Genomic DNA, 24,663 nt, shown 5'->3' on the forward strand with positions numbered 1-24,663 from the left:
TTCCAAGAGAACAGTGGTCCTTGCGTGACTTACTGGGATCAGGATTTACACGTGGTTTACATATCAGTTTACTCAAATATTCCTTAGGATTGAGATAAGTTTTTTTTTTTTTTAATTTTATTTTATTTTTAAACTTTACATAATTGTATTAGTTTTGCCAAATATCAAAATGAATCCATCACAGGTATACATGTGCTCCCCATCCTGAACCCTCCTCCCTCCTCCCTCCCCATACCATCCCTCTGGGTCGTCCCAGTGCACTAGCCCCAAGCATCCAGTATCGTGCATTGAACCTGGACTGGCATCTCGTTTCATACATGATATTTTACATGTTTCAATGCCATTCTCCCAAATCTTCCCACCCTCTCCCTCTCCCACAGAGTCCATAAGACTGTTCCATGTTTTCAATTAAAAGAGCCATAAAGATTGTCTAGTTTACCCTCTCATCTGACTGACGATTCTGCCAAACACAGAGTTGGGCAGTTATCAGGCCTTGATTAAATTCTAATTTATTTCTTTTGTCCTTTTGTATGTAATGAGAATGCTATGGTGACATCAGTTTAAAGTAAACTGCTTTGGTCTTGAGTCACATGGTTTCTTGCAGGCAAAGGTAAAAAGCAAAGTGCTTTTGATTTTCAGTGCACTCCTCTCTTATATTATAATTTTAATATTTTTTAAAAAAATCCTGCAGATGAAACATTATCTTATAAATATAGTTGCTAGTGTACACTAAGGGGCTTCCCATGTAGCTTAGTTGGTAAAGAATCTGCCTGCAGTACAGGAGACCTGGGTTCAATCCCTGGGTTGGGAAGATCCCCTGGAGAAGGAAATGGAAACCCTCTCCAGTATCCTTGCCTGAAAAATCTCATGGACACAGAAACCTGGTGAGCTGCAGTCCATGGGGTCACAAAGAGTCAGGCACAGCTGAGTGACTAACACTTACTCACTTAGGGTACATAATCTCTAATCTTGGCAGCTTCAGCTACAAATTCTCATATTTTGAGAGGCCTATTAAAGTCTGTCCTTCATCTGCTCATCTATGTTATTTAAGATAACAAATGTAACATGTTTGAGGTGCTATTTACTTTTTCTTTGAAAAATAATTGTCTAGTATATCTTTATTGGCTAAATGTCCTTGGTATACCCAACATTTTTTTAAACAGGCTGAGAGAATAAAGAGATGATGGTGGCACTCTCAAGTATTGAACCAAGAAGGGCATCTAGCTAACCTTTGTTTCATTGTTTTAACATCAAAAACTTGAAATGTTCATAAGGATATATTTAAGAGTGCATAAAAGTATCTGTTCTCTTAATTGTTGGCCTAGTTGAGGGGATTTAGAGAGAAGTATGAGATAGTATTTAATAATTTAGTAGGATTAAAACTAAATTATATTATGAATAGCTCTTATCCCATTATGAGACATGTGATAGTTATCCTGGAGAGAGAGCCTTTTGAGGTTATAGAGTTCAGGAACACACAGTGAAAGAAATGTGTTGGAAGGACAGCCTGGTGAGGACAGACTGGGGATTGCCTTATCCCTTTTTTCTACGCCATTCTCAAGGCCTTTGTGGAACTTCGCTTGTTTACTGGTACTTTAGCAGAGTAATAAGCAGTTTTCATAACTTTTTCCTTTTCTTCCACTCAGTTTTATAATGTGACTTTCTTTCAACCTGCTTGACTACTCCTTTTGTGTTTTTCTAGTCCTACGTGACCTTTCTCAAAGGTGAGTGGAGTGAAAGTCGCCCAGTCGTGTCCGACTCTTTGCGACCCCATGGACTATACAGTCTGTGGAATTCTCCAGACCAGAATACTGAAATGGGTAGCCTTTCTCTTCTCCAAGGGATCTTCCCAACCCAGGGATCAAACCCCAGTTTCCCCCATTGCAGTTGGATTCTTTATCAGCTGAGCCACAAGGGAAGCCCTTCTTGTTATTCTCTGCTGCTAAGTCACCAGTCGTGTCCGACTCTGTGTGACCCCATAAACGGCAGCCCACCAGGCTCACCCGTCCCTGGGATTCTCCAGGCAAGAACACTGGAGTGGGTTGCCATTTCCTTCTCCAATGCATGGAAGTGAAAAGTGAAAGTGAAGGCACTCAGTCGTGTTCAACTCTTCGAGACCCCATGCACTGCAGCCTACCAGGCTCCTCCATCCATGGGCTTTGCCAGGCAAGAGTACTGGAGTGGGGTGCCATTGCCTTCTCCAGATAGCTTCTAAGATGACTTTAATAAGTGATTGTACAAAGTTTAAAGAAAAAAAAACCTCAATGACCATTAAACTGTCATACATTGAGTATATTGTGTGATTCCATGGGAAACTTTTTTCAGATTGCTTCATAGTTGGAGGGAATGACACAATCCAATGCTATCAAATAAAGGTGAGGGGAAATATGGAACTGAGGGTGTTTTACTATCTCTTCTTTTACAAGCGAAAATAAATTCTACTTATATAATACTGCTATTTTTCTTCCACTCTCAAAGGCTTATGACTAGAAATTTTGCTGTGTCCATAGGTAGTATTTATCAGTAAACACAATCAAATGCCTCCCCTTTCTTGTTTTGAGATTGATTGCTTGAGCATCTCCTGTTCTTTAGAGGCACTCCTGAGGCATTTCAGCTTCCTCTCTTGCTTCCTACCTTATAGCTTTATATATTTTTTTCCATAACATATTTCAAAGCTTCCCTAACATTTGTTTCTGTTGCTTTACTGAGTTTGTATCAGGCAGAGGCATGCCCTATGGAAAATAATTAACTTGCCAAATACATCATTTATCTTGAGCTTTTAAAGGAAGCGTTCTTAGGGGATTTCCAGTGATTTATTTCAAACTCTAATTCAATTTATGATTGACCCTTTCTAGATCAGAGGTCACATACAGGCAAACTATGGTCCAAATATGGCCCAAAGACATAGTTTATTTGGTCTTAAACATGTTATAAAACCTTTGAATAAATTGCTAATATTTTACAGTTGAGGGATTTCACATTTAAAAAACTTACTAACCTTCTTGAAAAATTAGAATATCTGGTAGCAGTGAATCTGCAGGCCTATGTGGGCATTGATTGGTTAGGACTGGTGATTTTAGAGTATGAGCTCTCTCATTATTCACAAATCCCTGTCCTATTTTATCTCCATTTATATTCTTTCTTATCCCAGTAGATTTTTTTAACTTGTCTGTGGTCTAGATTAGTGCTCCTTAAACTTTAATTTCCATGAGAATCACCTGGGAATCTTACTAAAATTCAGGGAGCCATTGAGAAGTGGATGGAGCCTGCAAGCCTGCATTTCTGACAGTGTCCCTGTTATGTCGTCGTTGCCATCTCAGGACATTTTGGGTAGGAAGTTCCAGATCAGTGGTCCTCAAAGTGCAGTTTTTGACCAGAAGCATCACCATCTAACCAAACCAAAGACTCTGGAAGTTGTGCCTAGCAGTCGGTTTTGTGAAACTCTCCTGGTGACTCTGTGTGCATGCTAAGTTGCTTTAGTTGTGTGTGACTCTGTGCAACCCTATGGACTGAAGCTCCCCAGGCTCCACTGTCCATGGGATTCTCCAGGCAAGAATACTGGAGTGGATTGGCATGCCTTCCTCCAGGGGATCTTCCTGACCCAGGGATCAAACTCAAGTCTCATGTCTCCTGCGTTGGCAAGCGGGCTCTTTACCACCGGTGCCACCTGTGAAGCCCCCTGGTGACTTGAATGCACACTAAAATTTGAGAATCACTGTTCTAGTTTATCTTAGGTAAGAACACTGTTTGTAAATCATCTAAGTTGGAGGTTTGAAACCTTGGCTGAACATGAGAAATCATTTTGAGAACTTCCAAAAAGATTGATCCATGAGCCCCACCCTAGAGATTCATACAGAATTGGTCTGGGGTTGACACCCAGCCTTTAATATTTCCAAAGCTCCTCAGTGGATTCTAATGTACAGCAGAGCTGAGACTTATGCTAAGTAAAGAGACTTTCTTGGCACATTACTTGTGCCAATATTCTTGTCGGAAAAATATTTATAACTTCAACTCTCTTAAATCCATTTGTTCTTTGCTCTGTTCTATGTATGGGCTTCCCAGATGGCTCAGTGGTAAAGAATCTGCCTGCCAATGCAGGAGACCTGAGTTTGACCCCTTGGTCAGGAGGATATCCTAGAAAAGGAAATGGCAACCCACTCCAGTATTCTTGCCTGGGAAATCCCACAGACAGAGAGAGGATCCTGGCAGGCTACCGTCTATGGGGTTGCTAAAGAGTCAGACATGACTTAGTAACTAAACAACAAAACAAGAAACAAAAAAGCAATGTCCTTTGTACAGCCAAGCATTTGTTCTCATTATGTTCTTAATGATCACTGGGTCATTTAAACAAATATGGTGTTGCAGGGGAACAAACCTTTACCACCTCAAAAGGTGTTGCTTTGGCTTGCGAATTATTTTGGGTTGTATGTTTTTAAGAGATAAAAGTCTCAGGAAGAGCTTTTACTACTTATTCTTAACTGCCTAAAAGAATTTAGATAAAAAACCTGTTCCTGGAAGAACTATCATCACAAATAAGTAAAGTATGTTATGAACTAGGTGATAGACTGGGGGAAACTTAACAAGACCTGCTTGATCAAATTCGGCACTGTGTCCCACTGTCTCTGTATGGCCCAGCAAACACTTGTTAACAAGTGTGTTAGTGGCTCAGTCGTGTCTGACTGTGACTCCATGGACTATAGCTCACCAGGCCCCTCTGTCCATGGAATTCTCCAGGCAAGAGTAATGGAGTGGGTTGCCATTCCTTCTCCAGGGGATCTTCCTGACCCAGGGATCTAACCTGGGTCTCCCACATGGCAGGCAGATTCTTTACCATCTGAGCCACCAGAAAAGCCCCTTGTTTACCAAACATTCACTCGTTTTTATGTAAGTTTCATGTAAGTTACCCTCTTCTCCTTCTGCCAGATGGTATGCAACATTCAATTGTCTAAATTGCTCTTGGGTCTCATAGTCTTATGCTGCTACTGCTAAGTCGCTTCAATCGTGTCCGACTCTGTGTGACCCCATAGATGGCAGCCCACCAGGCTCCCCCGTCCCTGGGATTCTCCAGGCAAGAACACTGGAGTGGGTTGCCATTTCTTTCTCCAATGCATGAAAATGGAAAGTGAAAAGTGAAAGTGAAGTTGCTCAGTTGTGTCTGACTCTTAGTGACCGCATGGACTGCAGCCCACCAGGCTCCTCCATCCATGGGATTTTCCAGGCAAGAGTACTGGAGTGGGGTGCCATTGTGGAACCCCCATAAGTATGTTAAATTTTATTTTCTCCTATTAATCTATTTCATGTCAATTTAATTCATAGATGAGCCAGAAGAACCTAGAAGGGGAGAGGAAAGTTTTTTTCCTCACCTATGGTAGTTTCACAAATCATCTCTTCACAAGTGGACTTATTATTTTTAAAGCCTGTCTCACTGTCTCCTTGCAGAGTATATTAGACTTCTGAGCTCTATGAATCAGGAAACATTTCTTGTTAATGATGTTGACACAACTTAATAGATTAGGTTGTACATCACACAACTCTAGAAGTGCACCCTTCATGTTTGGAGCCATCATAGATTTGTAGATTTATTAAAGCTGTTTTCTGGCACATGGCAGTATGATGCCTTGGGAAGAGGTGAGTTTTTATAATTTGTATAGTGATGTCCTTTGAGTTAGCAGTAGTGCTGTATTTGGTCTAACAAATTGTTCTTTTCAGTCATTAAGTTGTGTCTGACTCTTTGGGACCCTATGGACAGCAGCACGCCCGTCTAACAAATAAGACCACTAAAAAGTCATAATAAAACAGATTGCCCTCAACTGAAAAACATTCTGAATAATCAGTCACTTGGCAAATAAGCATTGGGTCAGTTTAGTATCCATGTTAAACAGTTAATATGTTCTCATTAGCGTCCATAACAGAGAAGACAATGGCACCCACTCCAGTACTCTTGCCTGAAGAATCCCATGGACAGAGGAGCCTGATGGGCTCCAGCCCATGGGGTCGCTGGGAGTCGGGCATGACTGAACAACTTCACTTTCACTTTTCACTTTCATGCATTGAGAGGGAAATGGCAACCCACTCCAGTGTTCTTGCCTGGAGAATCCCAGGGACGGGGGAGCCTGGTGGGCTGCCGTCTGTGGGATCGCACAGAGTCGGACACGACTGAAGCAACTTAGCAGCAGCAGCAGTGTCCATAAACTTAGGGTGAGTGTTCCAATATAAGTTTATTTGAAAGTCAGATCCTAAGACCTAATTCATTTGACTAACTTTGCTTATTTTTAAAAGTTGTGCCTATTATGTACTGTGTTCTCAATTATGGCATTATTAAGACATAATACTTCAGGTCACTGAAGGATCTCAGAGGAAGCAAAGAGCTATTGTCAGCTAGACTAATGAATTGAATGATAGCCTTATAGAAAGCAATCTAGAAAAGAAAAAAAAAAGTAAAGAAAAAGACATATTATCAACTAGTCATTTTGTTTGCCTTTGGAGAAAATGGAAATTTTTTATTTTTGCTTTTTCTGACTGTATGTATGTATAGAAGAAGCAACAGAATAACCTAAGCTAACTCTGCAAATATTGATAGAATGAATCCTTTGCCTTTGGGCTTAGAGTGAAAGTGACTGTCTTGTAATGTCACTTTACTACCTGCTGTTCCATTCCAACAGAGTGGAAATGAAATATTTGTGTATTGTACCAGTCAGTACCTTGCCATATATATTTTCCTAATTTGGGAATGTCAACAAAGTGGTTTGCATCTGATATCAAGTTTTCCCTTTTCTTGAAAGATTAAAATTCATTTGTTCTTGTTATAGGGTGTTTGTATATGGGAGAGCAGGTTGATGTTTTTCATTAACACCAGGTACTATGCCATAATAAAGAATGCCAACTCTCAGCTGACAACAAAATTATGTTTAAAATAGAGACCTAACTGTATCTTTACACAAACTTGTTGGCATGTAAGCAAAGGCATTTAGCTCAGGTTTACTTAGAGTCCTATGACTATACAGTTCTATGAGGGGGTCAAACATTTGTGGAAATCAGCACTGATAGTCCATAATAAAATCCATAAATAAATGTTTATTTTATGTCTCACTAGATATTAGCAGAAGTCCGTGTAATCTGAGATTTCAACATTTTCTCCCCCCTGCATTGCAGAACACACTGCCTCTATTTTTTTTTTTTTTCAAAATGCTTTTTAAAACAATAGACTTTAGTTCAGACTGCTACTTAGGAATTAAAAACATAGGCTATGGTAAGCATTGTGTTTTTACTATTTCATAGCTTTGGGTGCTAATCCCTATTACTTTACACTTATTATTTGCCTTTAATTGAGTTCTATTTCCATCAACCGAAAAATAGAAGAGGATGCAGCATAGAGTAGAGAGAGACTAATGACATGAATTCTGAAGCCAGGCAACCTAAGTTTTAAATGCTGGGATGATTTAAATAAGTGTATGCTGTTAAGAGAAACTTTTGTATCACTTTTTCATTACTAGCAAAAATGGGGTTTCAAGGTTAGTATTATGAAAATAATTTGTTCTTTTTGTGCTATAAAACTATTTTCTGTTTCTCTGCCTTGTTCTCCTTTCTCATTCTCCCCCTTCCCATTACTTGGATTTATAATTGTGGTTAATGGAATACCATAATTCTATTCATTACCCATTCATTCAATTAGCAAGCATAGTCTATGCCTTTTTGGTGGGTTTCTTATCTTTAATATTTATTAATTAAAAAGTACTGTCTGTTTTCTCTGACACACCTCTGTATTTTAGTTAGGATTCTATTATTTAGAAACAGTCTTTCTGTTTTTATTTTCCCTCCATCTAAAGCAATGATTTCAACCTTTGTGCATTAGGGTCATTTAAAGAGTAAGAAGGCTGAGTTCCCTCATTAGAACAATTTGGAGTCTTGGGAGAAGCATAAGGCATAATATTTTTATTAAAGTTTTCCTAGGTGACTCAAATATATAAAAATATTTGAGGTCTTCAGTTCTAAATGCTCCTTACAAAATGTGATTGCCTGACCAGCAGCATCACCTGGGAACTTGTTAGGAAGACAAATTAAAGCTCCACCCCACTGTGGGCTTTGGACCCAGAAATATATAGTCCAACTAGCCCTCCAGGTGATTCACATGAATGACCAAATTGGAGAATTACTCCTTTATGACAGAAGTTTATTCTTTTTCTTTTTCCTGGTTGTGCACCACTTCTGTGAGTATTTCCATTATGTTCGTCCCTACTTGGCTATATGTATTTAATTTTGAATTAGTCCACATAATACTTTGAGTAGCTAAATTTCAAAGCACAATATACACCTCAAGTGAAGTTCAAAATGAAGTGCGTTGTTAATGAGAATGTTAAGCACTTAGAAACTGACTGGCCCTTAGTATGTGCTCAGAAACAGTAGTTCCTCTTACTTAGAACTGAACTGTCAGCTCTATCAGTTTTTGTTGTTGTTGTCTTTGTATTATTAATATGAACCTCAATCTACTATTATTTTGTAGGTGTATTTTTAAATCATCTGTTTATTTTCTGAGGGTTGGTTTATGACAGAAGTCATAATTTCACTAGATAATATAATCCATAAATCCATTTAACTAGATACACTGGGTAATATAATCCATAAATCCATTTGACTGGGTGCTTCTGTACTGCCACATGCCCTTGAAAATAAACTAATGAGATGGATAGTTGTTGTTATGATGTCTATGTAACTTCTGCTCTCTTTCGACAGACTTTGATAATTCATCCAGGTGAGAGTATCTGCATCAGACAAACCTAAATACAAATAAAAGTTCTAGTTTATTTTCATACCTTCATAGGTGGTCTCATACAACCCCTGAGGGAAAGCAACGTATCTTAGATTTGTTCTCAAATTTTAAGGTATACATGAATCATTTGATGATCTTATGAAAATGCATATTAGGATTCACTAGATCTGGAGCTGGCCTTGAGATTCTGCTGACAATTGCATTAATTATAGGAACATATCTGGTAGTCAACAACTGATAAAACTCGAGGTGTGACGGAGATCAGGAGAGTAGTAAAACTGACCACAAACTTAGAGTTACTATCACATCAGATCAGATCAGTCGCTCAGTCGTGTCCGACTCTTTGCGACCCCATGAATCGCAGCACACCAGACCTCCCTGTCCATCACCAACTCCCGGAGTTCACTCAGACTCACGTCCATCGAGTCAGTGATGCCATCCACCCATCTCATCCTCTGTCATCCCCTTCTCCTCCTGCCCCCAATCCCTCCCAGCATCAGAGTCTTTTCCAATGAGTAAACTCTTCGCATGAGGTGGCCAAAGTACTAGAGTTTCAGCTTTAGCATCAGTCCTTCCAAAGAAATTCCAGGGCTGATCTCCTTCAGAATGGACTGGTTGGATCTCCTTGCAGTCCAAGGGACTCTCAAGAGTCTTCTCCAACATCACAGTTCAAAAGCATCAATTCTTTGGCACTCAGCCTTCTTCACAGTCCAACTCTCACATCCATACATGACCACAGGAAAAACCATAGCCTTGACTAGACGAACCTTTGTTGGCAAAGTAATGTCTCTGCTTTTGAATATGCTATCTAGGTTGGTCATAACTTTCCTTCCAAGGAGTAAGCGTCTTTTAATTTCATGGCTGCAGTCACCATATATATATATATATTTATCTCTGTATTGCGAAGATACTCCTAAATGTTCATTTTGATTTTCTTGGTATTTTATTTGTTATTTTTAAAGTAGAGAAGTGCTTTACAATAGAACAGACTTACTTGCTTTTTAGTAAATGTGGCCAGGATTGTGTTTTTGTTAACTTTAAGCCATTATCATGACAAATGCGAGGCCCAGGCCCACGCCCTGCAACTGGAGAGTAGCCCCCAGTCCCAGCAACTAGAGAAAAGCCCATATACAAGGATGGCCATTGTGGTCATGCACAGTTGCGTCTGACTCTTTGTGAGGCTCTTCTGTCCATGGAGTGAGTTGCCATTTCCTTCTCCAGGGGATCTTCCCCAACCCAGGGATCAAACCCCCTGCTCCGGCATCTCCTATACTGGCAGGCAGATTTTTTACCGCTGAGCCACCTGGGAAGCCTGAGTTAGTGTCTCTGTTTCGCTAATTTGGAGACCAGGGCTTCCCAGGTGCCTCAGTGGTAAAGACTGCACCTGCCAAGCAGGAGACACGGCCTTGATTTTTGGGTCTGGTAACCCACTCCAGTGGACAGAGGAATCCAGTGGGGTTCAGTCCATGGGGTCGCAAAGAGCCAGAAACGACTGATGACTAAACAATTGTTGACTATTATTTGGTAAAGAATCTGCCTGCAATGCGGGAGACCTAGGTTTGATCCCAGGATTGTGAAGATCCCCTGGAGGAGGGCATGGCAACCCACTCGAGTATTCTTGCCTGGAGAATCCCCATGGACCGGGAGCCTGGTGGGCTACAGTCCACGGGGTCACAGAGAGTTGGACGTGGCAGCGACTAAGCACAACACAGCACATGATTAAAACTGACCCCTGGGGACAAAAATCAAAATACCTCCATCAGCTTGAAGTTACATAGGATGAGATAAAAAGCGGTCTACATCTAGCATGAATTTGGAATGATAAACTCATAAAATTCAATGAATTCATCAAACTTCAGCTAATTTCTATAAATGTATATACATGTATTATAGTGTGTATATGTGTTTTTGTAATATTATATAGTATGTACACTTAGGTACACTTGGTATGTATATTTATATAGATGCACATATCATTATATAATAAATACTTATACAAACATATATACACATACACACATACATACATACACACACATACATAATGCACTGAGATCCAGAGTGGTGGATACAAGTTCCTTGCGCGAGTTAGCTCTTAGAGCGTCCCAAACGCTTTGTAGCATTTTCTGCTCAAGCTGTAAGGTGGTCAGGCTGTAAGGATGCCATCCCCTACCCAGGACTGTGATAACCCGAATGCTCCAACACAACATGAACAGAACCTTTAAGTGTCCTTGGACCTGATCTTTTACTGCAGCATTCCGCAGAAAGTCAGCTTTCATTTTAATAATGATTCATTTAATAATGAGACAGGTTCCAAGACACAGGTGTAGAATTTGCATAGTGCTTTAGGACAAGAAGAAGCAAAAATAATGAGAAGGGTGTTACCATTGTCTTCATGATGGTCTCCTTGCTGCAAGTATGCGGTGATCAGTTCCATGTCATGTTGAGCTGTAGAACCCTCACGCTCTATTAACTGTAATGTCAGGAAAACTGCTTCTGGCAACTTCCCATCTTATCAGTTCCCTGAGTATTTACATTAGAAGCCACATTTTTATGATGGATACAAAAAAATCCCCTTTTCTCAGCTTTTCCCCATTAGGCATACAAAATATTTTTCTTCCTAGAAAATACACTTTGGGAATACAACTTAATGATGCCAATTAGATACTGGAGCTTGGAGAAGTAAAGGATTCAATTCAATCTCTGACTCATTATTAGTTCTTCCTGTATTTCATTTCTGGATCTAATGTAAATTGAGTTAGGGAATATTTGGAACACTAGTAATGGGTTTTGAAAAAAAAATCATCGATTAGAAGCTCTCAGAAACTCTTCTATAGAAAAATTTGGATACGGTGGTTTCTTTATATTCTCAGAAGATATTTATAACAAAGCATCAGATAATTTTGGTAATGAAATACATGGGTCATATTTTGATCAATACCTCCCATCTGATACATAATTCAGGCTGAATGGGACATGGCATTATTTTTCTTCATGGCATTGAGTGACTCGATGCTATTTCAAATGGTAGATCTATAGGTTTGGATTATATGAAGATAAAGTCTTTCAGTAACACACTAAGTTCTAAACTGATACAGTTCTACTTTAGTCCTCTTAAAGGGAAATTACCTTTGAATTAATGTTAAAATTTAGTAAAGTAGCAAAGTGTCACTGGGTTTTCTGTTTCTATAATTGTGATATTTTTGAACTCTATTTTCTTTTTTCTCTCTGTCTTCATTACCCCAAACATTTCCCTTAGGAACCTTTAAAATTCACAGTCAATTTTGGAATCTCCTGTTTATACTACTAGCTCTCTGAAAATTTATCCATTGTTTAAATGCCAGTTAATATCAGATAATACTTTGTATCACAAAGAGAAGTGATTTAAACAAAAAGAAATCAACAACTATTGGGCTTCAGTGATTTTTTTTCCTCGGGTGCTTCACCAAGTATTTGATTTTTTTACTTGAAAATAATGCGATACACTTTTAAGCTATAAGCATCCAACACTGGTTCCTTTGAATTATATATTTGCATTTTTCTATTGAAAAGTATGCCTATTACTGGTACAGCTTATGCTAAGAGGAATTGGCCTTAAGGCTCAATGAATCTTTGTTTCCACTTTACCAAACTTACATAAATAATTTCTTTTAGGAATAACCACTCTGTCCTCAGACTGTCTGAAGTGCATATGAATTTGGAAATCTATTTTACTGACAACTCCAAGTTTCAAGAGTTAAGAATGCTCATTTATAAATAGTACTATTTTTATTCTCTCTTCTGCTGGAAATGTGAATCTGTCAATTAAAGAGTGTCAAAGAGCTATCTAAAACTCTAAAATGATTCCCAGTTACCTCAGACTTTGAAATAGAAAAGACTCCTGAGTTCCATGCTGTGGGATGGGCCCAGTCCAGCAACTAACACTCATGAGACAGCCCCTAACAGAGGGTTGTTTTTTTCCCTGCCTTGGGTGATGATGCTAACACATACAATTAGAGTTTGTATTGGATCTATGTAAAAGATTTTGTAATTCAGTGAGAAAATCGATTGAAAATGATATGAAATGGCTAGCATTCTTTGAAAACATGAATTAATATATAACCACTTCAGTGTATAATATCTGTGTTTTACAAATATCCCTAAGGTATTCTTTGATGCTATGGACTCTTGCCTCCTTTTTGGGCGGATCACTGCTGGAATGGTGTGACGTCACCCTTCTGGCGTCTCCTCACCGCCTGCTCCATTCTCCTCCTTGCTCTGCCTGTTTCTTAAGTCAGAGTGCTCCTCAGACATCTTTGTCCTTCTCTATGCTCACCATGAGTCATAGTCTGCAATACACATTAGTGACTTCTTAACCTGCTCCCCAGCCCACACAGACCTCTGTATCCAGCCTCTTACTGAATTTCTGTATTTGGATGCTCCAGAGAATCTCAAACTCAGCATGTCCTAAACAGGATCTGTCACTGTATACGTCAGCTGTATTGTCCCAGGTTTTGTTTATTGAAAGTCCTTGTTCTCTCTCACTTGTTAGCCTGAAATATACTTTCCCTCCAGCTAACTGAACAGATCTCATAATCGACTTTCTCTAGTAATAGTGATAAAGGTGATGATGATAATATTCTATTATCATCAGTGTCTTACTGATGCTGTGACAACTTACCACATCCTTGGTAGTTTGATCACTAAGTTGTGTCTGACTCTTTGTGACCCCATGAACTGCAGGCCATCAGGATCCTCTGTCCATGGGATTCCCAGGCAAGAATACTGGAGTGGGTTGCCATTTTCTTCTCCACAGGATCTTCCCCACCCTGTGATTGAACCTGTGTCTCCTGCGTTGCAGGTGGATTCTTTACCATATGAGCCACCAGGGAAGCCATCCATAGTGCTTTAAAACAGCACAAATTTATTACCTTATGGTTCTCTACATTGGCAAGTTGACACTGCTCTCACTTAAGGCTTTTCTTTAGGGGAGAATCTCTAAATTTTATCTTGCCATTTCCAATTTTTAGAAGCCCTTCACTCCTTGGCTTGTGACCCACTCCATCTTCCAGACCAACAGTAGGCTCCAGAGTCTTTCTCTCATTTCCTCACTCTGACACAGACTCTTGTGCCTCTGGCTTTCACTTTTCAGGACACTTGTGATTATATTGAGTCCACCTGGATAATCCAGGATTCTCTTCCATTTTAAGGTCAGCTGATTAGCAACCTTAATTCCATTCGTGCCCTTAATTCCTCTTTGCCAAATAATGTAATACATTCACAGGTTCTGGGAATGGAGGAATGGACATCTTTGGAGGGGCATATTCCTGTCTACCCCAATATTGATAACTTACCACCTGCTAGGTACTGTTCCAAGTACCTCACATGTCTTAACTCACATTGTTGTCAAGAACTGTAAAGAGTCTGAGGTTTTTATCTTATCCCGTTTGCAAGCTTGACAAGTCAGTCTGCTGTTGTTTCATGAAAGTAGACAGAAGACAGGAAACCCTGAAATTATAGACAATAAAACTTTATTGCTCTAGCTATAACAGTAGCCAGAGTATCAGAATTTTGTGCCAGTTCCCTGAACCCCAATTCCCAAGAGGAACATTAAAGAGGCCCAGAGTTCCTCACCTACTATATGATCCATTGCATTGCAGTCTCCTTAGATGAGGAACTGTAAGCCTCAGAAATCTAGTTATTTTATAAATCATGGTATATACTCCTGTCCTTTGCTTTTGAGAGGGCACTATCTCTGTTTGGCTACACAGATATCTTTAAAAAGTAGTTTGGAACAAAAGCCAGTTGCTATCTATGATTTTTAAGATATACAGAAATGTGAGAGATGCTTGAGAGTTGTGGTCCAGCAGTCGCCCTCACAGTAACTCTGTGAAAGAGTTGCAGGTATGGTAATCAGTTTTCAGGTAAGGAAAACGAGGAGCAGAAATGATAAATAACAAGCCTGTTAGGTAGCAGGACTGAGTTTTGACCCTAGACTACCTGGCTTCGGAGCCCGTGTTCTTAGTCTCTCTTCTATGTTGCCTATATTATATCATATCCTCATGTTAGCACATGTATTATACTGCAGTTTCCTTCATGCATGTCTATGATATATTGATACTTTTAAACTTATTTGTATTCCCAATTGGTTTTTCAGCTCCATAGGTTTTACTGGGACTGTGTCTTTATTGTTCAAGGTTTAAATATCCAATGTCCAGATCAGTCTGGGTCGTGTTAGGTAATGAATAAATGTTTTAGAGACAAAGAAATACTATATATGAAACCATCATATAAAGGAACCTGACTTACCACCTACATTCTCTTAGATAGCACCAAATCTTTGTTGTGTAACAAGCATTAGTCAACTTGGCCTGTCACCAAATGATGGTGTTAGGAATCATTTAGTGTGTTTTTGATGTTTCTGCCTAATCATGTCCATTAAAGTAAAAGACCATGAGTTTCAAAAGTGCTTGAAAGAAGATACAAAATATGAAATGAAAGTAGAGCTAATTTTAAAAATTAAATGGGTAAGAAAATGACAAACATTTCTTGTGCATATGGGATAAGTCCTTTGGCATAAAAATTCTTTTTCAGGGAAAAAGGGAATTAGGCAAAACTTGACAAGTGTTCCTCCTTTGCAGTTGACAGTAATCAGTAAGTGTCGAGGAAAAGTGATTGCAGAGATGAAAAAAAAAAAAAGTCTTTTGAGTGTGTGGTAGGAAGATCAGCAAAAACACTGACTGCATATTATGGCCTAATGCTAATTCAGTAGAATGCTAGGAGTTTGAGAACTTAAATGGTAGGCTTGCGAGTACAAGTGGTACTGATGAAAATTTTGTTACAGGCTAAAATATGTAGCTGAAACTAGTCTTTTTTGATGGAAATATGCACGAAGTCCATCAGCAGAAAGTAAGCTTTGTTTTAAAGTTTTGAAGTACTGATTCACACTTTTTAAAAAAAATTTTCACTGAAGTATAGTTGGTTTACAATGTTGTGTTAGTTCTGAGTGTATAGCAATGTGAATCAGTTATATAAATACATATACCCACTCTGTTTTAGATTCTTTTCCCGTGTAGGCCTAAATTTGGTGGGAACGTATCCAGGAAAAGCAAAGCTTAAAGTCCTCTTTGTCAAATGAATTTAAAAACGTGTACACCTGTGGCGGATTCATGGTGATATACGGCAAAACCAATACAATATTGTAAAGTTAAAAAAAAAAAAGAACAGCTAATCACCAGAATTAATAACAGTTTCATGCAACACTTGAATGTTCAATGTATGAAAAAGCATACATTGGGATTTACTTGGAATTCCAAAGTAGTTACAGCAATAAAGTTGAAGATGAAATTAAAAAAAAACCAAAAAAACACAAATAAAAACAACTATTTAGAACTTAATCAGTTGGTGAGTAAAAAAAAAAAAATCTTTGGAATATGTACTTGAAGCAAGAAATGGTTTTTTTTCATTTTATAAATACCAGTAATAGATGACTTCTATGAATTTTATCTTATTAATGCTTCTTTTTCAAATGTAATTTATATTTATACTAGTCACATATGGTAATTGTCAGAGCAAGGAGTTTTATTTTTTAATACAGAAACTTCAATGCTTATGTAAATAGTATCTTCAAGTACCAGTAATGACATAATAAAAACACCACTGTTTTTAACCTGTTAAACCTTTAAATCTTCAAATTTAGAGTCCTTAAATAATAAAGTGGGAGTGTCCTATGACTTTTTTTTTTTTTTTTAAAGCTTGTTCTTAGGTGGGTTCTGTATTGCTTTACATCATAAACTATTTTCAATTCAGAAATCAGAATGCCTAACATAACACGTTAGCCAACACTGCATCTTTGTTCAAAGACAAAGTTAGGCCTGTCATGCATCAGATTCCCTAAGGTGAGGACAGACTGGTTAGATCCCAAATAGTGATGGCATTGATTTATCATGTGTTGTGCTTAGGACTAAGTGCTTTACATGGACCATCTCATTTACTTTTCACAACAACCTGCAAGGCTAGTACATTAATATCCTCACTTTATCTATGAGGAGATAGAAGCCGAGAGAGATTGAACAATTTATTTGAAGTTTCATAGCCAGTAAGTGTTAGACCTAGATCATAATTAGTGTGGACTCTAAAGCTCCAACTTTTAACTGTTACGTCTACTGACCTCTCCCAAGAAGGCTTAGGCTGCAGAGCTGGAAAGGCAACTGGGGCTGTGATGGAGATGCTGCTGAGGACACAGTGTGGAAGACAGCGCTGATGGTGAAATTTAAGGGTGGGAAGGAAATAGAAGGGGGAGTTAGTTCAGAAGCCTGGGGATTTGACAGCAGGATAGATTTGGGGTAGAAGAACCAGGACAAAGTTCACAATGCATCTGTAATCTAGGGGAAGTGCCTCTGAGTGATACTCAGCAGAGAAGCTGAAAGGAGCCGAAGAGCACTTCACATAGCAAAGAGTGAAACCAAGGAACTGATGACCAGAAGTGCAGAATTTGATCTTCTTTCTCCAATAGGAACTGGTTATGGTTACATATCTGCTTTGCAACATCAGGCAAGACTAGTTGTAAGCTATATTCAGCATGACTTGTCATCAGAAAGGAAAGACTCTGGATGACAAACTCTGTTGATCAGTTTGAGATCAGAATCTGACCTGACTGTGGTAGGGAGGAGAGGCCTGATATAGCCCATTGTTTTTTTTAGTAGTTATTTAATAATGTAGAATATATTAAAGTTTATTTCTAGTATATGAAGTTTCAGACCAGAACATTGCCACTAATGCTAGAGACTGGGCTTTGGTTTGCATGTATTATCAATATTAGACTCTGTTTTGTGATTCTTGGACCATTTCTACATGGTTTCAGGTTCTTAGTGTTGTGTTGTCAGGGTGCTGTGCTGTGCTTAGTTGCTTAGTTGTGTCTGACTCTTTGTGACCTCATGGACTGTAGCCCACCAGGCACCTCTGTCCATGGGGATTCTCCGGGTAAGAATATTGGAGTGGGTTGCCATGCCCTCCTCCAGGGGTCTACCCAACCCAGGGATCAAACCCAAGTTTCCCATGTTGCAGGAGGATTCTTTACCATCTGAGCCATCTTGGAAGCCAAAGAATACCAGAGTGGGTAGCCTAACTCTTCTCCAGGGAATCTTCCCAACCCAGGAATCAAACAGGGTCTCCTGTATTGCAGGCAGATTCTTTACCAGCTGAGCTCCCAGGGACATCTGTGGTGGTGCATTTTTCATAGTGATTGACTTTCCCCAGAATCCAAAAGAGGAAGTTATAATACTTTCTAAATGTTTGCGTACATGCGTGCTTAGTCGCTTGGGCTTCCCTGGTGGCACTAGTGGTAAAGAATCTGCCTGCTAATGCAGGAGACTCAGGAGACAAGGTTCAATCCCTGGGTTGGGAAGATTACCTGGAGGCATGGCAACCCACTCCAGTATTCATTCTTGGAAAAATTCCATAGACAAGAGGAGCCTGGCAGGCTGCAGTCCATGGGGTCTCAGAGTCAGACACGAATCAGTGACTGAGCATGCACAGCACGGACATGCTTTTCTGTCCATGGAATTTTTCATGGCAAGAATACTGGAATGGCTTGCCATTTCTTCCTTCAGAGGACCCAGGGATCAAGCCTGCATCTCCTGTGTCTCCTGTATTGCATGTAGATTCTTTATCCACTGAGCCATCAGGGAAAAGCTTCTTAAGGTTTAAGCCAGATTAAAGTTGGGGCTGTCAAATAATAGTCTACTACTAAGGTGCTTAGACATTTTCCCCTGGAAGTCAAAAAGAACTATGTATCTGGGTGTGGGGGTCATTATAGATGACTTTGCAATAGGGGAGAACACTCAAAGAAAACTAGTAGAATGGGTTAAAAAACACACACATAGATGGAAATCCTAGAACTCTGGTTTTCAAAAGTTAGAAGATGACAAGAAAATAAAACAAACAACAAAATACACCACCAACAAGAAATGCTAATTGGGGAAGTAGAGGAGAAACTACGACAGACCCTAATTCACAGTATAATTCTCAGCAATATCTAAGAAAAAACCCAGAGGCCTCCATATTTTGTAATCTTAGTGAGAGCTGTTTAAGCAGTGTTAAAAGTAGAAAGCAAATTCTAGTGCACTGAAAGGAGCAAGTAGAGAAAGCCAGATTTTTATGGTAATGCATGTAATCACTTTCACTATTATTGTATGAATATTTGCTATCTGCCTATAGTTTTTAGGACTATAGTAATTAATTGGGAGCAGACGCCTATGCATAATTTTAGCCAGGATTTTTTTGAATTTCCAAGTAAATTAGACCCTAAAACATTTGAGTTTTCTTACTTCTAGTCTCAAGGCACATTAAAGAGTTGTGGTTGAACATTTTAATGGATATAACCTCATGACAAATTTATTTTGCAAAATTAAAACAATTTGAATAAATCTTATCTTCAAAGTTAAGCAATAGAGTATTTCAGTAACTGAAGATATATTTTTTAATTTATTATTTATTATTATTTTTAAAATCTGAAAATAAAAAAAATAAAATTTATTTATATAAATTTATTTAAATAAATTTATATAAACAAAATAAAATATTTATATAAATTTATTTAAATAAAATAAATAAAATTTATTTATTTATATAAATTTATTTATAATAATTTTATTTACAATAAAATTAAATTTATTTATAATAAATTTTAAAATAAAAATTTTTATTAAAAAAATAAAAATTTTTAATGTTTGTCTGCACTAAGTCTTTGTTGAGGCACAGGCTTTTTGTTGCTGTGCTCAGGCTCTCTCTTGTTGTGGAGAGTGGGGGCTACTCTTCATTCCGCGTGTGAGTTTCTTGTGGAGGCTGCTCTTGCTGCGGAGTACAAGCTCCAGAGAGCACAGGCTTCAGTACTTGTAGCACATGGGCTGAGTTGCTCTGAGGCATGTAGGATCTTAAGTTCCCAGACCAGGGATAGGGCCCATGTCCCCTCCTTTGGCAGGTGGATTCTTAACCACTGGACCACTAGGGAAGTCCCTGAAAATATATATTTTAGCAGCTTCGTTGAGGTATGGTGACATGCAGTATATGTGACATGCACATGTGTAAAGTGTACAGTTTGAAGTATTAAGATATGTATTACACCCATGAAATCATCACCATAATAAACCCATCCATCTCTTCTAAAAATTTCCTCTTTCTATTTTAATCCCTCTAATCTTTGTCCCCAGGCAAGTACTGATCTGCGTTTTGAAATTATAGATTAGTTTTCATTTTCTATATATAAATGACATGAATCATACAGCATATATTTTTTTCTTTCTTTTTACTCAGCATAACTATTTTGGGGTTCACCCATGTTGTAGCATGTATTGACAGTTCTTTTTTTTTATTGCCTGCTGCTGCTGCTGCTAAGTCGCTTCAGTCATGTCCGACTCTGTGCGACCCCAGAGACGGCAGCCCACCAGGCTCCCCCGTCCCTGGGATTCTCCAGGCAAGAACACTGGAGTGGGTTGCCATTTCCTTCTCCAATGCATCAAAGTGAAAAGTGAAAGTGAAGTCGCTCAGTTGTGTCCGACTCTTAGCGACCCCATGGACTGCAGCCCACCAGGCTCCTCCATCCATGGGATTTTCCAGGCAAGAGTGCTGGAGTGGGGTGCTACTGCCTTCTTTTATTGCCTAATAGTATTTTATTCTGTGGGTGCATCACACATTAGTCACTCACATATTGATGGACATTGGAAGTAAAACTGTTATGAACATTTGTGTACAAGTCTTTATGTGGATATATGCTTCCTGCAGATGTTCTGAAAATTTAGAACTATTTATGAGATAAAGATACAGAGCAGAATACGTGTGTACTCAGTTGCTTAGTCCTGTCTGATTCTTTTGCGACTCCATGGACTGTACCTGCCAGGTTCCTCTAATTTTCCAGGCAAGAATACTGGAGCAGGTTGCCATTTCCTTCTCTTGGGGATCTTCCTGAACCAAGGATCAAACCCATGTCTGCTACATCAGCAGGTGGATATTTTTTGCCACTGAGCCACCAGAGAATCCCTACAGAGCAGAAAGGTGCAAAGTGTCTCTCAGTAGTGCAGTAAAATCCAGGTTTCTCTGTACTTTGACATTGGGTTATTATGTCTGTAGAATAATCTCCTGCTCTGCCAGCCACAGACATGGTTCCCTCTATCAGTAATAAAGCCTGTGAGTGTCTGAGAAGCTGCCTTCTATTGCTGACCCTTCTGTGTTTCTCTTGCTTTCAGTCCCTTTGTCTGAATCTGACTCTGTTTGCTCAGGAATCCTTGTCTGGTTGAAGTCCAGCTTTGTCTCTCAGGTCCGACACCGCTGCCCTTAGACCTCTGGAAACTAATGAGTCACCGGTCTGCTTGGCTACCGATGCCTGAGGTCTTTGGCACCTGCCCCACACGCTCAGGCTGCAGGTCAGACTGTGGCTGTGTGACTGCCCTCGGATGTACCTTCTTTATTCCAAACTTTTAGACTCTGCATCTGGCCTGTGTCTGGAGTCCTCGCTATGCCCTTTGAGCCAGTGCATATCCCAGTGTGCGGCCTGACTTGCTCACTTAATCCTGGGGACCTGAGTACCCCTGGCTCTTGGAAGTCTCCAGGGAACAGAAGTGACTCTCTTTTGCCACAGTCTTGTTCGTAAGTCCAGCTGTTCCTAGTAATGGCCCCAGACCTGCTACTGCTGTTGCCATCTGCTGGTGGCAGATGGAGTTGACACATAGTGTTCTGTTGCCTACTTTGCTCGTATTTAGGGGAGGCCTCAAAATAAAATCTCAAGCAGAAGTGTGTCTCTTTGCTCCATCCTTGTGCTCTGCACAGTTCTCACACCCGTGCTCTCCCTCCCTGCCCTCAGCCACGTCAGCCTCACTCTGTTTGTCCAGTGTGCTGCTCTCATTCCCTCCTTAGGTCTGTGCAGCTTTTGTCCCCTCTTCTTAGAAAATGATACTTCCACATATCTTCAGACATGTGGCTTCTACCATTACTCACGTCTCAAGCGAGATGTGATGGCCTTACAGATGCCTGCCTTGACCACGCTCCACCCAATCACTCCACCAATTACTGTCTTCCTCTATTATTATTATTTTTTTTTGATAGCATTTGTCATTTGCTCAGTTTCTCTCATTCATTTATTGCTTGTTAATTGATCTCTTCCTCCTACACACACCCACACGTAAGTGCCACGAGAGCAGGGAACAAAGAGCCTTGAGGGCAGAACAATGCTTGTATTGAGAAAAGAGCTGCTCAAAGATACATGCTTGTGTAAACGACTGCACGTAGTATCTCTATGTGCCCATCGAATTCCTACTAATTTTCAGAAATCCAACTCAAACGCTACCTCTTTCAAGAACTAGATCTGATATTCTCTCTCTTTCACAGCACTTTTTATTCTTTATTTCTTGTGTTAAGTTGTCATGTTTCCCTGTATTCACTACTTATCCCTGTATTCACTTGACTTATTTTAATACACATCTCAGACTTACACGGGGGCTACCCCAGTGGCCCAGTGGTAAAGATTCCGCCTGCCAATGCAGGATAAAAAGTAGAAGCGGCTTTGATCCCTGGGTTGGGAAGATGCCCTGAAGTAGGAAATGGCAACCCACTCCAGTATGCTTGCCGGGAAAATCCCAGGGACAGAGGAGCCTGGCGGGCTACAGTCCACAGGGTCGCAAAGAGTTGGACATGATGAGCAACTGAGCATGCACACATGCACACAAACTTAAGGACACAGCAAATGCTTAGATGTTTGTTAACGTCATAAATAAATGAAAATTAGCTTTGAGACTCGACCATTTAATTTTTTTCTTATTATGAAATATTTAAAGCATGCAGAAAAGAATCAATAATATTATAAGTAATACCCATGGATCCATTATCAGCTTTGAAAAATTAGCATTGAAAGCATATTGGGGGTACTTCCTTGGTCCAGTGGTTAAGACTCTGCCTTCCAATGCAATGGGGTACAGGTTCGATGCCTGGTCAGGGAACTAAGATCACACATGCCATGAGGTGTGGCCAAAGGCTAAAAAGTAAAATAAAACAAAACAAAACATTGGAAGAATTCCCTCGTGGTTCAGTGGCTAAGACTCTGTAGTTCCATTGCAGGGGGCATGAGTTTGATCCCTGACTGGGTAATGGGGACATGAGCCTCTGCAGACTGCACAGCGCATGGCGTGGCCAAGACAAAACAAATCACGTTTGAAATCCATTGTATTTGACCCTCTGTGATATTGTGATTTATGAGAAATATATCCATGCCATTCAGATTTCTCACACATGTTTTCTGGCTCATAGCTCCCAAGACCTTCAGAATTTTCCAAGTGAAGCGAGACCTAAAGTTGTCTTTTGTTACGTTAATACAGTGACTTTTGGAACTCACCTAAGGATGGAGGCTGGTTGCCAGGAAAACTAACCTTGTGATTAGAGGGTTGGAACTTTTCGTCTCAGTCCTTGGCCTTGAGAATGAGGGGAAAGGGGCTGGAGACTGAGTTCATGCCTCAGTGGCCAATGATTTTATCAACCATCCCTCTCTAATGAAGTCTCCATGAAACCCCAAAGGTATGCGCGCAGAGAGCTTCCAGGTGGGTGAGCAGGTGGAGATCTGGGGAGAGTGGCACGTCTATGAGAGGGCACGGACGCTTTTCACCCTTTCAGACATCTCTTCCATCTGGTTGTTCCTTAGATAGCTTTATAACAAACTGGTGATCTGGAAGTTAAATGTCTCTGAGTTCTGTGAGCTGTTCTAGCAAATTCATCAAACCCAAGCAGGAAGTTATGGGAATCTCTGATTTATAGCCAGTTGGTGAGAAGTGCAGGTAACAACCTAATCTTTCAGTTGCATCCTGATTTGAGGGGGGTGGTGGAACCTCCAGTCTTTATAGATCAGAAGCAAAGATAACAACCCAGGCTTGGGACTGATTTCTGAAGTGGGGGGTGGTGTGTAGTCTTACAGGACTGAACCTTTATCCTGTGGAGTCTGATTCTGTCTTTGGGTAGACAGTATCGGAATTGGACTGAACAGTGGGTCACTCTGTTGGAATTGCTTATTGATGATGTGAGACAACTCCCCTCTGCCTCTGCCATTTGCATACAATCAAAATTGACTCTGGAAACATAAAAGACTGTCCCTCATTCCTTCCTTCTCCTTTTTTCCCTGAAGCAATCATAATTCTGAATTTGGTGTTTATCGTTCCTGAATGTGTGTAATTCTGTGTGCATTTTACCACTACTATTTGTCTGAGCACGAGTGTGCATATGTGAATACCCATTTTCCACCTATTTGGCTTGCTTTTAAGTAGTGGATGATAAAGGGCATTCTACACTTCGTTTGTTCCCTCAGCATTATGTTTTTCTGATTATCCATGCTGATACATGTAGTGTTAGAATCTAGTGGTGAGACTATTTCAACTGTTGTATGGTGTTCCTTTTTTAGAACTATTTCACAGTTTCTCTGTCCAGTATCTTGGTGAAAGGCATGTAGTTTCTCCTTTCACTTTTACAAACAGTACCGCAGCAACATTCTTGTACCATTTTTTCCTTAGCATCCTGGGGTGTTACTCCAGGGTTTATACGGTTAAGTGGAGCCAGCTTGCCAGGGTTTGAGTCCTTACATCGCCACTTGCTGGCTTTCCCAAGAAGCATTGACCACCAACTATTTTCAGCCCTTCTGAGCATGCACGCCCTATCTCAGCTGCTGGCAACAAGCCGTCAACTTGGCTTAGATCCCTTTAATCCGGTAGATCCTGCTGGAGCCAATTCCCAGATGCCACTGCTTGCTCCTGGAGCCAGACCTCAGCAAGCCTGTGGCTTCACTTGCAATCACGACTTTGCATTTATGTACCATTTCTGGTCCATGGAGAGGTTTATTTTCCAGCCTGGAGATGATATTTAGTTTTTCCTTTTCATATTTTATTTAT

General features: G+C 39.8%; 1 protein-coding gene across 1 annotated transcript in view; it reads left to right on the plus strand.

Annotated features, from left to right (window-relative positions):
* TRHDE (thyrotropin releasing hormone degrading enzyme) overlaps nt 1–24,663 on the plus strand; it is a 447,855-nt gene that overhangs the window by 214,086 nt on the left and 209,106 nt on the right. The window lies entirely within an intron of this gene.

The sequence above is a fragment of the Bos javanicus genome, chromosome 5 (genome assembly GCF_032452875.1).
Source record: "Bos javanicus breed banteng chromosome 5, ARS-OSU_banteng_1.0, whole genome shotgun sequence".
Classification (NCBI taxonomy): domain Eukaryota; kingdom Metazoa; phylum Chordata; class Mammalia; order Artiodactyla; family Bovidae; genus Bos; species Bos javanicus.